The sequence below is a fragment of the Erithacus rubecula genome (assembly GCF_903797595.1).
Source record: "Erithacus rubecula genome assembly, chromosome: 17".
NCBI classification, from domain to species: Eukaryota; Metazoa; Chordata; class Aves; order Passeriformes; family Muscicapidae; genus Erithacus; species Erithacus rubecula.
In genome coordinates this window covers 8,325,810-8,341,046 of record NC_136669.1, presented here as the reverse complement: position 1 = coordinate 8,341,046, position 15,237 = coordinate 8,325,810, and positions in this window count along the sequence as shown.

The following is a 15,237-nucleotide window of genomic DNA, read 5'->3' as shown; positions in this document are numbered from 1 at the left end:
GACATACAGACATTGAGAGGGACACACGGACAGGGAGAGGGACATAGGGACAGGGAGAGGGACACACGGACAGGGAGAGGACACGGACAGGGAGAGGGACATAGGGACAGGGAGAGGGACATACAGACATTGAGAGGGACACACGGACAGGGAGAGGGACATAGGGACAGGGAGAGGGACACACGGACAGAGAGAGGGACACGGACAGGGAGAGGGACACACGGACAGAGAGAGGGACACACGGACAGGGAGAGGGACATAGGGACAGGGAGAGGGACATACAGACATTGAGAGGGACACACGGACAGGGAGAGGGACACGGACAGGGAGAGGGACACACGGACAGGGAGAGGGACACACGGACAGGGAGAGGGACATAGGGACAGGGAGAGGGACATACAGACATTGAGAGGGACACACGGACAGGGAGAGGGACACGGACAGGGAGAGGGACACACGGACACACGGACACGGACACGGACAGGGAGAGGGACACACGGACAGGGAGAGGGACACACGGACACGGACACGGACAGGGAGAGGGACACACGGACACGGACACACGGACACGGACACGGACAGGGACACGGACAGGGAGAGGGACACACGGACAGGGAGAGGGACACACGGACAGGGAGAGGAACACACGGACACGGACACACGGACACAGACACGGACACAGACATGGACACGGACAGGGAGAGGGACACGGACACACGAACATGGACACACAGACAGGGACACATGGACACGGACACATGGACATGGACACATGGACATGGACACACGGACACATGGACACGGACACATGGACACATGGACATGGACACACGGACACATGGACACGGACACATGGACATGGACACACGGACACATGGGCACAGACACACGGACACAATGGGCACGCAGACACATGGACATGGACACGGGCACAGACATGGACACATGGACACAGACCCAGACACACGGACAGACATGGCCATAGCCACAGGCACAGACACAGACATGCTGAGAGCACCAGTGCTGAGAGTGCAGTGTCTCTGTGCCACTGCCAACACACACAGCACACATGTGGCACACGAGTGTCCCTGTCCCGACAGTCACTCGTGAGATTCCACCCAGAACCACAGTCTCAGGATGTTGGGGTGAGCCCACAGCCATCACCAAGGCTTGCAGGCAGAGGAGAATGAGAAAAACGAGTTCTGGGAAGTTCTCTGCCGTCTCTGCAGCACAGGGTGATCTTGGCCCAGAGGACTGGGGCCAAGGACCTTGGGGACCTTGCTGCAGAGCAGTACTGGGACAGGGAACAGGAGGAAATGCTGTACTGGGACTGACACAGGCCCAGAGATGGGGAACAGAGCCCTGACAGAAGGGAAGAGGAGCACCTGCAGCATCACATGGGTGATGGGCTGCACACCTGAGCCCTGCTGTGGGAACACCCAAGCCCTGTGCTCTTCCCAAAATCCCAGTGTTTTACAGCTCTGCATTAGGCCCAGCATGTGAAGCAGGGTCACCCTCCCTCACACCTGTGGAAATGTGGGGCAATGACAAGGTCAACACCCCACCTCACTGGCCAAAGTGAGTGCCACCAGCCTGCTCCAGATGGGCACAGCAGCAGGAAAACCAAGGGGACACCCCTTCCTGGGAGAGGCTGTGCCTTGCCAGATTCCCAGGGGAGCCCAGGGACCACCTGGCTCCCTCCCTGCCCTCCCTGCACACATTAGAGCCACATTTAGCTCCCAGTCAGGGGCCCGGGACTTTCCTTAACAAAGACATTTTTCATGTCCCCATCCTGAGTGAGGGCGAGTTCAGAGCAGTGTGAAATTGGAAGCGGTCACGGTGTGAGCAGAGCTTCCCCAGGTGCAGCACAGGGAGCTCCTGCTGCCCATAAATCCCAGGCAGCTCCGAGTCCCTGCAGTAACAGCTCATTTTCTGAGGGATTTGTGACTGTGGCCGGAGCTTCTAACAGCCCAAAGCACTGCTGGATGCACTCAGAGGGGTTCTGATGCCTGGGAAAGCCAGGGCTGCCCCTCACCCCATGTTCTGCCCTTCCTGCAGGGGTAACTTGGTGATGGGGAAATTGCAGCTCAGGGTCTGTGAGCATCAGAGGGAGCACAGGGCAGCTCCCACCACCAGCAGTGGCTTGTGTGACTGAGTGGTGTGGAAGACACAAACCACCAAAATCACACTAGTGACAAGGAGGGGGAAATGGCCAGAGAAAACCCCAGGTACAAGAAACCACAGAGCAACCATCTGGAAGAGTGAGCAGCTGCCTTACTGTTCCCAGTCTTCTGGCACCAGAGGGTGGAGACCTCGTCTTGGCTCTTAAAAAGTGATGGCTCCTCTGTGACCTTGATGGAGACAAAAGACAGAGAGGGGTCAGCTCCAGGGCTGAGGGACAGGGCACAGGATCATCTCCCCATGGGAAACCCAGCAGAGCTGAGCTCTGCAGACAGCACCACCTCTGCCAGGTTTGGGGTGCTGGGCTGGGGAGCACCCAGTGCCCAGTGCTGGCTGTGACACCTGGGGACACTGTCCAGGGCTGCCAGGGAGGCTGTAGCCCTGACACTGAGTAAATGTGCCTGGCAAGTTGTGGAGGCTTCTGTCAAAAAAATGGTTTTCTATGAACATTTTCACACTCTGAAAGCTGCAAACCCTGTGTTCTGTCTCTGCCCTGCAGAGCCTCAGACCTGGGATGGGGTCCAGCCCTCCTGTGCCCCTGCAGATGCTGTGCCCTGGGTGTGAGACCACACTCAGCACAGCACAGACTGCACTGTGAAATTGTGAAAGAAAATGAAATGAGTTACAGGAACAACTTCATGGATCCACTTTTCAGAAGTTCAGTGAGAACAGAGGAGTCTCTATAATTTAGGTGTAATCCACCCCTGCAGTGCCAAACATGAGGCCATGTGGTGCTGGGTGGCATCTTGTGGTCCCTCTGGCATTGCCCATTCCCCTGGAGCAGTGCCCAGGCAGAGGCAGCTCCCTGCAGACCTGTGGCTCCCTGGCATGCAAAATGCAATGTCAGGAATTGTATCTCCCCCTGAATGCTCTGGGAGAGAAGGACTAAGACCAGTTGCAGATTTTGCTCTCCATTCCAGCCACCTCCACCCAAGAACAAACAGCCACAGCACAGGCCATACACAGCCTGATTCATCACATTGCTCAGGAAAATATATTGGCATAATTAATAACACGAGGCATCTCTATTGGCCTCTGCAGCACAGCAAATTCTGGGGCAGTAACACCTGGATGTGTTGACCTGGATTTCATTTATAATCCATCAAACCATTCCTGCCTAGGTCTAGGGAGACAAACAATACAAAAACCAACACTAAACAAAAGCAAGATGGACAGCACTGGTGCCTCATTAATCACTCCCAATGCTGTGGGGATGGGACCCCCTGTTTTGCCCTTTACTCTGCATAGGTTGTGGTGTGTTATGGGCCTTAAAGGGACCTTCTTCAGAGAGGTCCCCAGACACATCCCAGGGATCCCCAGAGAAATCCCATTGACTTTCTATTTAATTCCTGTTGTCAGCTGGTGAGAGACTGATGTGTGTTCAGAGGGAGCCCTTCAAGGGGCAGGATCAGGTGAGGGAGGAGGATGCAGCTGGCTATTCACTGAAACTGGGTTTAGCATCTCATTAGGGAGATGGTGTTTGGCAGCAGCAAGGAAAAGTTTTGCTGAAAGAGATAAAAATATTTTCGATAGAGAAAGGGAATCCTCTGGTAGAAATAAAACAAAACACAGTAAATGAGTTTGATTTACTCATCTGTAAGTGAGCTCAAGGAGCTGGACCCCAAGGCTGTACCTGTGCTTGGGGCTTCCATTGAAGCTTCACCTACTAAATTAGTTTAATGATATCTGTCATTAGTCATCTTTGTGGAGTCCTCATTTGGAGGCCATTTAAAGGGGATGAGAGAAAATCTCTGCTCTTCATGCCCCTACAATAGTGATTTACTCTCTGGACTAACACAGCATTTTCATATTGATGGAAAGAAGCAAAATGAACCCATAACCACAAAATCCAGTGCCTCCACCATGGAGCAGGACTCAGAGCCAGTGCCAGGGGAGGAATTGTTGGGATGACACCTGGGGTGCTCAGCTGTACTCGGGGGAGCTGCCAGTGCAGGGCTGAGGATGAGAGGCTCGGAGGAGCCACAGGGCAGCTCAGCACTCTGAATGCTGTTGGGTGAGGTCTGGCACGCTGGGAGGAGAACCACCAGGTTCCTGGACAAAATTAACTCAGGATGGACCTGACTTCAGGTACTCCAAAATCATCAAACTGTGTGAAATACACAGAGGAAGGCCTTCGGCTGGAGATGCAATTGGTGTTGTTCCAACAAGTGGGAAGTCTTGCAGAGGAATCCTCTCCCTGAGGAGCGACTCAGCTCCCCAGAGGCCCCCGCCGGCACGCAGGGCACTGAATAAACATTTCCTAATCCCAACCAATTCAAAACCACTTGTTGGGCTGTGCCAGCAGCTGGCAGCTCCCCAGGGCGCTCCGTGCCTCTGCTCGCTGCCAGCACCACCCGTTCGTGCCTCGCAAAGCCCCCGCTGGAGCGAGCCCGGAGCAGCGACATCCCTGACCCGAGCCCGCCGCATTCCTGCTCCCGTTATCCAGAGAGCAGCGCTGACACAAACACCCTTCCATCATCTACACAACCCTGTCCTGAGGTGCCCTCGCCCTCCAGCTCCTCGCCACGACACTCTCAGGACTCGCCAGCCCCAGCCGAGCCGTGCCGACATCTCCTGCACGGCCCCCGGCTGCAGCGGCGATGCTTTCCTGCGGCACGGCGCGATGTGCAGCGCTGCAGCAGCCCGGCGCACGGAGGGCACCCTTGTTCCGGGAGCTCATTAATCTTTAACACAGCGTTTGGGTTAATTTGAAAGGTTACTCACCCGTCAGCGTGAAGGGATCCCGACGGGAGCGCTCCTCCTGCGCACGCCGCAGCCTTGGTGGGGAGGAGAGAGGAGAAATGAAACCTCAGCGGGAGCGCAGGGCGCTCGCATCCCCTGCCCGGGGCTGGGCAGCGGCGGCGGCGAGCCCGGAGCACCGGGACCGGGAACATCCCGGCGGCGAGCCCGGAGCACCGGGACCGGGAACATCCCGGTGCCCGCCGGACCGAGGGAATCCCGGGCAGAGCCGGACCGAGAGAACCCCGCTCGGAGTAGGACAGAGAGAGCCCCGGACGGAGCCGGACCGAGAGAGCCCCGGGCTGATCCGGACCGGGAGACCCCCGGGCTGTCCCGGCCGGACACTGACCTGGCCTGGGCTCGGCTCCGGTGGGAGGGGAGCGCGGGGGGCCCGGGGCGCACGGTGCAGGCTCGGGGGGTCCCCGGCGCCCCCCCAGCTCCCGGCAGCGCCGGTGCAGCCGCTCCGCCCGCGCTCGCCCTCGCCATGGTCCCGAGCTCACGGAACGGATCCTAAATCAAAACGACGCCCGTGCAGCGCTGGAGCCGCTTCCTTGGCTTGGGCACGGCTCCGGATTTGGATTTAGCATCTACTGAGCCAAGTCCTCGGTGCATTCTGTGTTAAATAACTAAGGTTAATTTGATTTGATGCACCACTTCATTACCATAAACAGCTCACAGTGTGTCAGTCCTCTGTAATTATGGTTCCTTACAGCCGGAATCTTGCTCATTTTCCATCGTGCTGGAGCTTCCCTGTGATCCCCTCCCAGTCAAGCCCTCCTGCCTGAACTCCCCCAACAGTAATTAGGTGTCATTTATTCTGGAGTTGACAGTTACACTCATTTGCAAAAACAGGGGCAAGGATATAAAATTTACTTTCCATTGCAGCCACACTTGCCTCTGGTGGATGGGACGAAGCTGTGTGTGCAGGGGCTGGGGCAGGAGGGATCCTCTGAGAGGAAGGAAAATGCTTTGGTGAGGGGTTGCCACAGCCGGGAGCCCCGGGGAGCCCCAGCAGGGACGGGTCAGGCTCAGCAGTGCCCACAGAGAGGGAGAGGGCAAGACGTGGTGCCAGTCACTGCCCAGGTGGGATTTCTGCCCCTGCTCCTGTTGCCAGGGACGAAACTGCTCTGCCACCACCACCAGCTCAAGAGTGGATGCACATCACAGCCCAGACAGAGCAAACTGAACACACAAAGCCACCGTCCACACCTGTGCCCACCTTGGCCCCTTTTGGGCACCAGTGCCAAGGTGGCACTGCCACCCTCCTCCTCCTCAGCTGCATCTTCCCGTGGGAGTGCAGGAACAGCTGGGAGCCAGGGATGAGCATAGGCACTCCAGGCTGTCCTTGTGCTGCTGGGACAGGGAATGGGGCTGCCTGTGCTGTTCTGTGCTCCAAATCTGTTTCCTCATTGTCTCCCATTTAGTTCCATCCTTGTGCTGGAGGTGCTGTGCTAGAGACAATTGCCATCGATTTTGCTTGACAAATGACTCAAGTGTTTGGAATCTCCCTTATTTGCAGCTACAGAAACCAGAATGACAGAGCCCTGCTGACTCATCCCACAATAAAGCAGCTGTGGGACATATTCCCCAGTTCTACAAATTCAGAACTCACTGGCTTGCTGCAACCCGGGAAAAATCTGGGAACTGACCAACCAGCAGCACAGAGAAATCTAAAAGCATCACACTGTGGCTGTGGGTAGAGCTGCAGGTGCCATGACCAGCCTGACATTCCATAGCAAGGCTTAGGAAGCCAAAGAATTCAGCAGCAGCTCTGCCCCACACTGAGTAACGCTGCTCCCAGTGCCAGCACAGAGAATGGGACACAGCATAGGATGAGGGTGTTCAGGACAGGAGAGAAATACCCAACATAGAGCAGGAATACCTGGTAAGTGACAGGAGCACCCAAAACCTAGGGAGAACAGCCAGAGGAACACTCAGTACAGGAGCAGAATACCCAGCACACAGGTGAATCCACCAGGATGGCCCAGGCTCCTGGCTGCAGGCTGGGCTCCATCTGCTCCTGCTGCCCAGAAGAGCTGCTGGTGGCTGTGGACCCATCCCTGGTGGGTTCCTTGAAGCCCCCCAGGCTCCTTGCAGCCCCCCTGGGCTGGGCACTGCTGAGGTTCCATCCCTCCCCACCTGGCTGAGCTCCCAGGGGATGCTCTACACGCAGCTCCCCTCAGAGCTGAGCTGTGACCATCACCCTCAGGGATCATTTCTGGGCTTTTCACTGCAATATTCCCGGAGCTGAAGCAATGCTGTTTGCACAGATGGCGGCACTAGCGCGGCACTGGGCTCTGACAATATAAAATAGATATTGTTAAAAGCCACTTAAGCCTTTCCATGGGAGGATTGTGGGTCCCTGGAGCAGACCCCGAGGGACAGCCCTTTATTGCCATTGTGACCAGGTCACGTTCTCCAGAACCAGCAAATTATTTATGAGGTGGTTGGCCTGTTACAGCATTAACACATCCATCACCTTGCTGCTGATCCCGCTTCCGTCTCCACCTCCCTGTGCTGGGAGTTTACTGGCAGCTGATTTGCTCCAAATCTGCATTTGGAAGAAAATCCCCAAGCCCAGCTCTCACTGTGACAGAGTTACAGCAGGACCTGCTGGCCTCTCCAAAATCCCTGAGACTGTTTTCCCTCTGGTTCTGTTTTCACTCCTGTTGCTTTGATGCACTGTCTACACAAAGGTGCAAATTTGGTCTCTAGTTTGTAGAGATACTTCAGAGCACTAAGAATCAAATTTAGCCATTACCATTGGAATCTGTCCTGCCCTTTAAGTGTGAGTGCTGGTGGTGGGAGTGGGGATGAGCCAGCCCAGCCTCTCCTCTGAAAGGGACAAAGCATCGAATCTGGAGGACAAATGGGCTGTGGGCACCCCGTGGTGACAATCCAGCAGGGAGAGGCGGACAGTGCTTCCCGGGAAGTGGGGACATTTACTTCTGTCTGTCAAGACACAGGAGAGATGGAGAACATACAAGGAATAGGAATTAGTGTCTTAATCTACTGTGCTTGCTCTCATCCCTTTTTTCAATGCCTTTGGCTACTCCTTTTCCTGCATCTGATATTTTATTATCACGCCTTTTATGACGTTTCCAAATACTTATTAAATCAAGAGGGAGAGCTCTGCTTTGTGTGCTGAGAAGTCCAGAGACGAGGTGGAGTGGCTGGGGATGCCCGGAGAGGGGTGTCTGGAGCCAGCTGTCCCCTGGCTGGTGAGGGGGGAGTGGGTGCCCCAACCCTGCTCATTGGGGTGAGAGAAGGAATAAAACCACAGTGCAAGGAGAGCTGGGCAGACCCTGGCAGCTCACTCCACTCCTGCACAGCCTCTCTGGCTGAGGCCCATCCATTCCTGACCCACACTGGGTCCAAGGCTGCATGAACCCCAAAAGCAGCTGCTGTCCCCTCTGTGATGGACAAAGAGTGCTGCAAAGGGGGAAGGAAGAAGCTGCTTCCCAAAAGGGGAAGGAGGAAGTTGCTCTCCATGCCTACTGTGGACAGGTCAGGAAGCAGCTGTTGAGGGCCCCTGTGAGAATACTCAGCTTTAGCTGTGCCAAGCCTGGAACTCCCTTGTGGTCCATCTTTCTGAGGCAGGAGTCAGGGTGATGCTGCCTCCCATGGGCTCCTTCCCCTACTGCCAGCAGCCCCAAGGTGCCCTGCACATCAGAGACAGCCTGCTCACCCCAGCCCCATCCCCTCCAGCCTCCCTGGACTGCATGCAGAAACTTGGTATTTGCTGGGGGTCTTAATTATCCATCATTTGTTCACGGCCTTTGATGAACTCATTCTTAATTCTCTGAGCTGTCCATGGGGGCCCTCCTCTGCTTCCTTGGCTCTGGGTTTAGCAAGGGCTGGGAAACTCAGAGTCTTGGATGGGTCTGTCAGCAGAGTCCTGGTGTCATGCAGGGTTCAGCTCTTGTGTTTGAAGGTTCAGTGTTGGCAGCATGTACAGCTCTGGAGCAAACTCAGAAGCAGGAATGGCTGTGGGAGCCAGGCAGCTCTCATGCACCAGATCTGTGCGGATGGAGTAGCTGGGAGAACCACAATGGGACAGTCAGGAGGCTCCTGTGGGAAGATCTTTAAGGAAAGATCTGGTTCCTGGTCTCCTGGAGGAAGGTCCCTGGTGGTGGCTGCTGGAGGGTGGCTGCCCCGTCTCTTTGCATCAGGCGTCTTCCCAGCTCTGCAGCTCCCAGTCCCTTAGGAGAGATCAGCTCATGAACTGCACTGGAGGCAGCAACAGGGCCTGGAAGAGAAGGACCTGAGGGCAGCCCTGAGGCTTGTGATCCACTGGGAGCAATGGGACAGAGCACAGAGCGACAGGGCTGAGCCCAGCACTGCTGGCCCCACAGCTGGGAGTGAGGAGGAGGAGAGGGGAGGAAGTCTCCATGCATGGGGTGGCTCTGGCTTTGTGACCTGAGGAGCTGCTGCAGTGGGGTTTGGCTGTCCCTCGGCCACCACAGCTGGAGCACAGCTGGAAGTTGGCACCCAGGAGTGGCCCCGACCTCTGAGACACAACATCAATGTCCTGGCACCTGCCAGGAGCTGTGCCCATGGCCACAGGTGAGACCCCACGGGCTGGATGTGCCACGCCGGGGGTGCACAGCCGGCAGGGGACTGGCACTGGGGTTCCCACCACATCTTCTCCCTCCTACTTATCCTCACTTCTACCATAGGGGAGCATTCACAGGAGCAGGTTTTGATGAATTTTGATGAATTCCTGCCATGAAAGGATGACAGAGCCAATTAAACCCAATAAAAATCCAGGATGTGAGTAAAGTGCTACGGGAGAGCGGAGGAGCGAGCGGGGGCTGCTTGTGCTCAGGGACAGCCAGGCACAGACAATGTGTGAGCAGCGGGGAAAAGTCATCCTCCAGCAGCGGGGGAAAAATCATCCTCCCTCCAGCAGCGCCACCGCGGCCCCTCCGCTGGAATTAAACGGGAGCAGGACCTGGGAGCGGCAGCAAATGTGAGAGCAGGGCAGGGCGGACGCTGTGCCAGTTCAAAGCCTGCGGAGCTCCTTCCCCCAGATGGCAAATCCCGACTCCAAACACCGGCCCGTGCCTGCCGGAGCCGCCGCCGCGCGTTCCGGGCGTCCGGCCGGGAGATCGGCAGCCGCATCCAGCAGCGCCCAGAAATCCCTTTCTCTGCTGCTCCAGGGACATCCTCAGAGATGCCTCTGCAGCACACGGCTCCCTTCAGCGGCACAAAGGGCTCGCAGTGGCCCAGGATTGCCCCGAGCGCTAAATACGGGATCACAGCCGCGACAGCGCCGCGCTGGAACGGCAGCTCCTATCGGTGTCAGCCCCAGAGAGCTTCTGCCAATAATTAGTTCAAGGACAGAAAATACGAAATGGTTGGTGGTTGAGCCTGCGGCGGGGCCGTTCCTGGCCGTGTCCTGGGCGCTCTCCCCGCTGCCATCCCTGCGCTGACAATGCGGGAACAAAGGGCGGGCCGGCACAGCGCGGTAATTCATTCGCAGCCCGGCGCGCAGCTGCCTCTCCCAGCAGGGCTGCCAGCGGCCCCAGACACGATTCACCCTGGCCGTGGTCTCCAGGGAGATGGCGATGGAGCTGCATCCTAATGATGGGCGGCCTCCCTCCGGCCCTGCCCGCACCCGCAGCTCGGCTCGGCCCCGGCCCCCGCACTGCAGCGAGCGGGGGGACTGGGCGGCCCCAAACCAGAGGGGACACCACTGGGGACACCACCGGGGACATCACCGGGGAGCGGCAAGGCATCGGGTGGGAGCTAAAATAAAACCTGCGTTGTCTGAGAGCTGCACTTCAACACTGGCAACCCGGCAGCACCGCTGAGCACCCGGTGGAGGAACCAGCCCCAAAACCACCCACGAGGGTTTAAACCCTGGCACGGAACGCCCCGACCCCGCCCCGAGGAGCCTCTGAGGAGCATCAGGACACTGGGAGGATGGACACTGGGACACTGGCTGGAGAGCCCAGCCCGAGGTGCGAGCAGAGCCCACGCGTGCCCCGCATGATAATGAAGCACGAGGCAGCACCAATTAATTGCTGGAAGGATCTGCTCACTCACCGGATGGGAGCCGTGGTGCCGGGCAGAGGGCAGGGCTCGGCAGATGGAACTGGGCAGGCAGGTGAAGGCAGGAGACAAACCCACGGATATTTTTGTATTTAATTTTTTTTTTTAATTTTTTTTTTTTTTGAGCTCACATGCTGCCGTGAGCATCAGTGGCACCATCACGTGCTGGGGTCAGGGCTCACGTGGTGAGCAAACCTGATGAAGAGCCACCACGACCCATTTTGCGTTGACCCCAAAAAACTTAGTCGTAAAAACCTAATTTATAAAAGGGTTAATGAAATAATTAATTTTCAAAGCAGGCTTCTAACCTTTAGGACCAAATAATTTTGATGGGAGGGGGTGGGAGAGCAAGAGATGGGAATGAAGTGCCAAGATTTTGATGAATATTTAATACACCCTCCACACTCCTCAGCAGCTCCTGCGCTTGGGGCGGCGCCAGCACCGACTGAATCTGTCCTTTGTTAATAACCAAATCCACACTGCTGCTGTGGGTTGGTGTTTGTGTCTCAATCAAGCTGGAATCTGTCACAGAGGATCGGGAGGGATGTGGAGCTCAATGAACACCTGCCCATCCCCTCCAGGCTGGGCCCCACCCTGCTGCCCTTATAGAACCCTAATAAATCTACATGCATACACTTGTATTTAAAAATCTCTCTGTATGTCTTGTTTTCCCAGCCAGAGACAGCAGAGGATACTTCCAAAGGCTCTTTCCTGCCAATTTCATGTTGTTTGAAATGCTCTTAGTTTCAAGCAGAAAATAGCAAGGCATGTACATTTCTGCAATTCCACAAACAAATATCTCCCTCCTCCCCACCTGACCGACCTTCCCTGGGTGGGACTGCAGGAGCTGCTCACCTTCTCAGCAACAACAGGATTGTCACAACATCCAAGTGCAGGTGGGCAGGGCACAGGGATGTGAGACCTGGTACAAGGACAGAGTTACAAACCACCCAGGGCCCTGCTGGGCATCCACAGGCTGCAATTCCACACCTGTTCTGCCTGCACACTGATTTATCTAGATCAGGGAAATAAAGGGGAAAACCTTCCCTCTGGAAATCCGGCAGTGCAGCAAAATCAGAAACCCCAGCTCTGAGGAGAGGGTCGAGGCTCGGCCCCGGAGCATGTCGGCGGGGAGGTGTGGGTACCTGCCACCCTCCTCACTCACAATTAATTGCACTAATTGCACAAGGGCTCCAGCACGAGTGTCTGCATTCCTCCAGCCATGGCTGCTCTGCATTCCGGCTGGGTGAGCACTGCAGTGCTGCTGAGCCGGGCCCTCATTGGCATTCCCGGCACACGGAAAGCGGGACACGGCTGGATGCAGGAATGGCTGCAGGGCTGGGTGCAGGAATGGCTGCAGGAATGGCTGCAGGGATGGCTGCAGGGATGGCTGCAGGGATGGCTGCAGGAATGGCTGCAGGGATGGCTGCAGGGATGGCTGCAGGAATGGCTACAGGGCTGGGTGCAGGGCTGGGTGCAGGATTGGCTGCAGGACTGGCCATAGGACTGGCTGCAGGAATGGCTGCAGGAATGGCTGCAGGGAAGGCTGCAGGAATGGCTGCAGGGCTGGCCATAGGACTGGCCATAGGACTGGCTGCAGGGATGGCTGCAGGGATGGCTGCAGGGCTGGGTGCAGGAATGGCTGCAGGAATGGCTGCAGGAATGGCTGCAGGGATGGCTGCAGGAATGGCTGCAGGGCTGGGTGTGGGACTGGCTGCAGGAATGGCTGCAGGGCTGGCTGCTCTCAAGGGCAGCTTTGACGTGCAGGTTTCTTTTCCCTGGCTTGGCACTTTACATGCCGATGTCTCGTTCTGGGACAGGAGTGGCACATTGGGATCCCTCTGGAGGGACGGGGACACGCCCTGCACACACCCGGGTCCCTGCAGCAGAGGGTGCCAGGCACAGCCCCTCTCCTGCCCACAACATCTCTCTCTCTGTCCAGTACCCCCATTCCTATCTCCCCAGCACCACTCACTGGATGATCCACTACATCTAATTAAAACATTTATCCAGTTAATTACTGATAATCATGAATTTCGTCTCTAGTCCAGGCTCTGCCAAAGCTTGTGCTGAGGACAGCAAAGCAAAATGCTTTGTTTCCAGTAGTTTTTTAAAATTAAAAACTCACTTTGTCTTAACATGACACCAAGAGGCAGCACAGCATTCCTGGGCTCCAGCCTGCTCTCCCCAGCCATCCCTGCAGTCACAGACCAGGAGATTCAATTATCTAGCAGAACATGTCCCAGAGGCATCCAGATAATTGCAAACATAAGTACAAAACCTGCCACTAATTATTAAAGAAACATCAAATAAGGAAACCAAGTGATGGAAAAGTTGCTGCTGGTGCAGAGACCCCCCCCTCCACGGGTTGGAAGGGCAGGGTGTCCCACGGGTGTCTGTCCTGGTGGGACACTCAAACCCTGCTCAGGGGGAGAGCCCTGAGCCCATCATGGGCCCCTTGCTTCCCAAGAAAGGCTGCTCCATCACCTAGAAACACAGTGCCACAGGATGAACACCTCCAACTCTCCCAAACTGTCTCCATGGGATTTAACAAACAAACAAATGAGAACCAACCCCACAAGTGGATTTGGGCTGAGGCTTCACCACTGTTGGCTGGTGCTGTCGATATTCCATCTCTGGAGTTCAGCTCTCTTTTCTCCTCAGTTTTCCAACTCAGCCTTTCATCCTCCCCATGATTCAGACGTTTTTTGAATCCATTCTTCCTCTGCCTCACAAACTTCTCAAGGAGCTGGGCTCAGCCTGGCTGCAGGACAGCCACAGCCAAGCCCTTCAGCCCTGCCAGGGGAACATTTGGGAACACGCCCACAGCTGCTGTGTCCCTCCCTGTCCCTAGGCTCCTCCCCGGGGCAGGAGGATGCTCCGAGCGATGATGCTCCACACGCTGCCGTGTGAGGGGCTTGGAAGGCAGCCACATCTGAGGGCTCCTAAAGGGAAAGCAGCTTCTCCCTGACAGCGTTTTGGCAAAAAGAGTGTTATTTAAACACAACAGTTTATTCAAAGTAAATACTAATTAAATAAACCCAATTAAAATCAGGAATGCTCCAAAATATTCTCAGAAGTGTCTGAGCACTTAGCTCCTTGTGGGAGAAACACGGATTCATTTCAGGGCTGGAGAGCTTGGCGGGCTGGGAATGTGGCCAGTGATGGGGTGGGATGGGATAATGGGATGGGATAATGGGATGGGATGGGGGTGCCTCTGTCTCCTCCCCACTCTGATCTCAGACAGACAGGGCCAAGGCTCCCAGCTTTTGGGCTACCTCACTTCCACAGGGCAAAGCAGAGCTGCTCTTGTCCCCCACCCCTGCCCTGGGTTAGAAACAGCCAGAACAGATGTACAGGACTTGGCCCAACAGCCAGAGAGGGATCCCCAAATCCTCTGATTCCAGACCTGAGCACTCCACTCCTGTCAGGCTATGGGGACAGGGGACACATGAGAGCACCCCAGCCCCGAGACACAGCTCACCAGCAGGATGTGTGTCAAACAGGACTTAATTATATCTGCATGGTGACTTTTCTCCATGTCCCCATTTCCCTGCATCCTTAAAACCATGTGGAGTGTTTTTATCTGTGGCACAGAGAGTTTCACAGGCTCAGGCCTCCCGTGCTGGGCAAGGCTCTCTCCTTCCATCAGCATAATCACAATAATGATAAAATCAATGAAAAGAGGCTCTTTTTGAGAGCATCCTTAGGAAGCCCAGGATTCTGGAGAGTTGCCAGCTGCCCTTGGGGCAGGGCTTGGGGCAGGGAATTCCTTCCCGGATCTGCTTCAGTTCTCAGCTGGCAGAGCACTGCTGAAGGCCGCTGGCTGGGGAACCACAAATGTCACCCATGTTTGCACACATCTTTATCTGCTTTGCTGTGAAACATCACAGTATGTCTGTGCTGCTGGCAACCCTCAAAGCAAAACACAGCAAAACAAAGCAAAACACAGCAAAACAAAACAAAGCAAAGCAAAACATCCCCTCTCTGGCAGCTTCCAACTCAAGGAGCTGGGGGCGATGCCCGGGATGCCGAGGCAGGGCTGACCCCCTGGGGGGTCCCTTGGGCAGCAGCGAGGGCAGGGGCTGAGCCCCGGTGCCTCTCACACCCTCGCCCGTCCTGCACGGCCAGATCACTCCCCCATCGCTGGCCTCGTGTCACCGAACCGGCGCCAGCGAGCCCGACAGAATAACTGTTTGCAGCTGTCATTAGCTGAAAACAAGGCGAATCTGCATATGCTTCGTGTTAATTAGGCAGCTT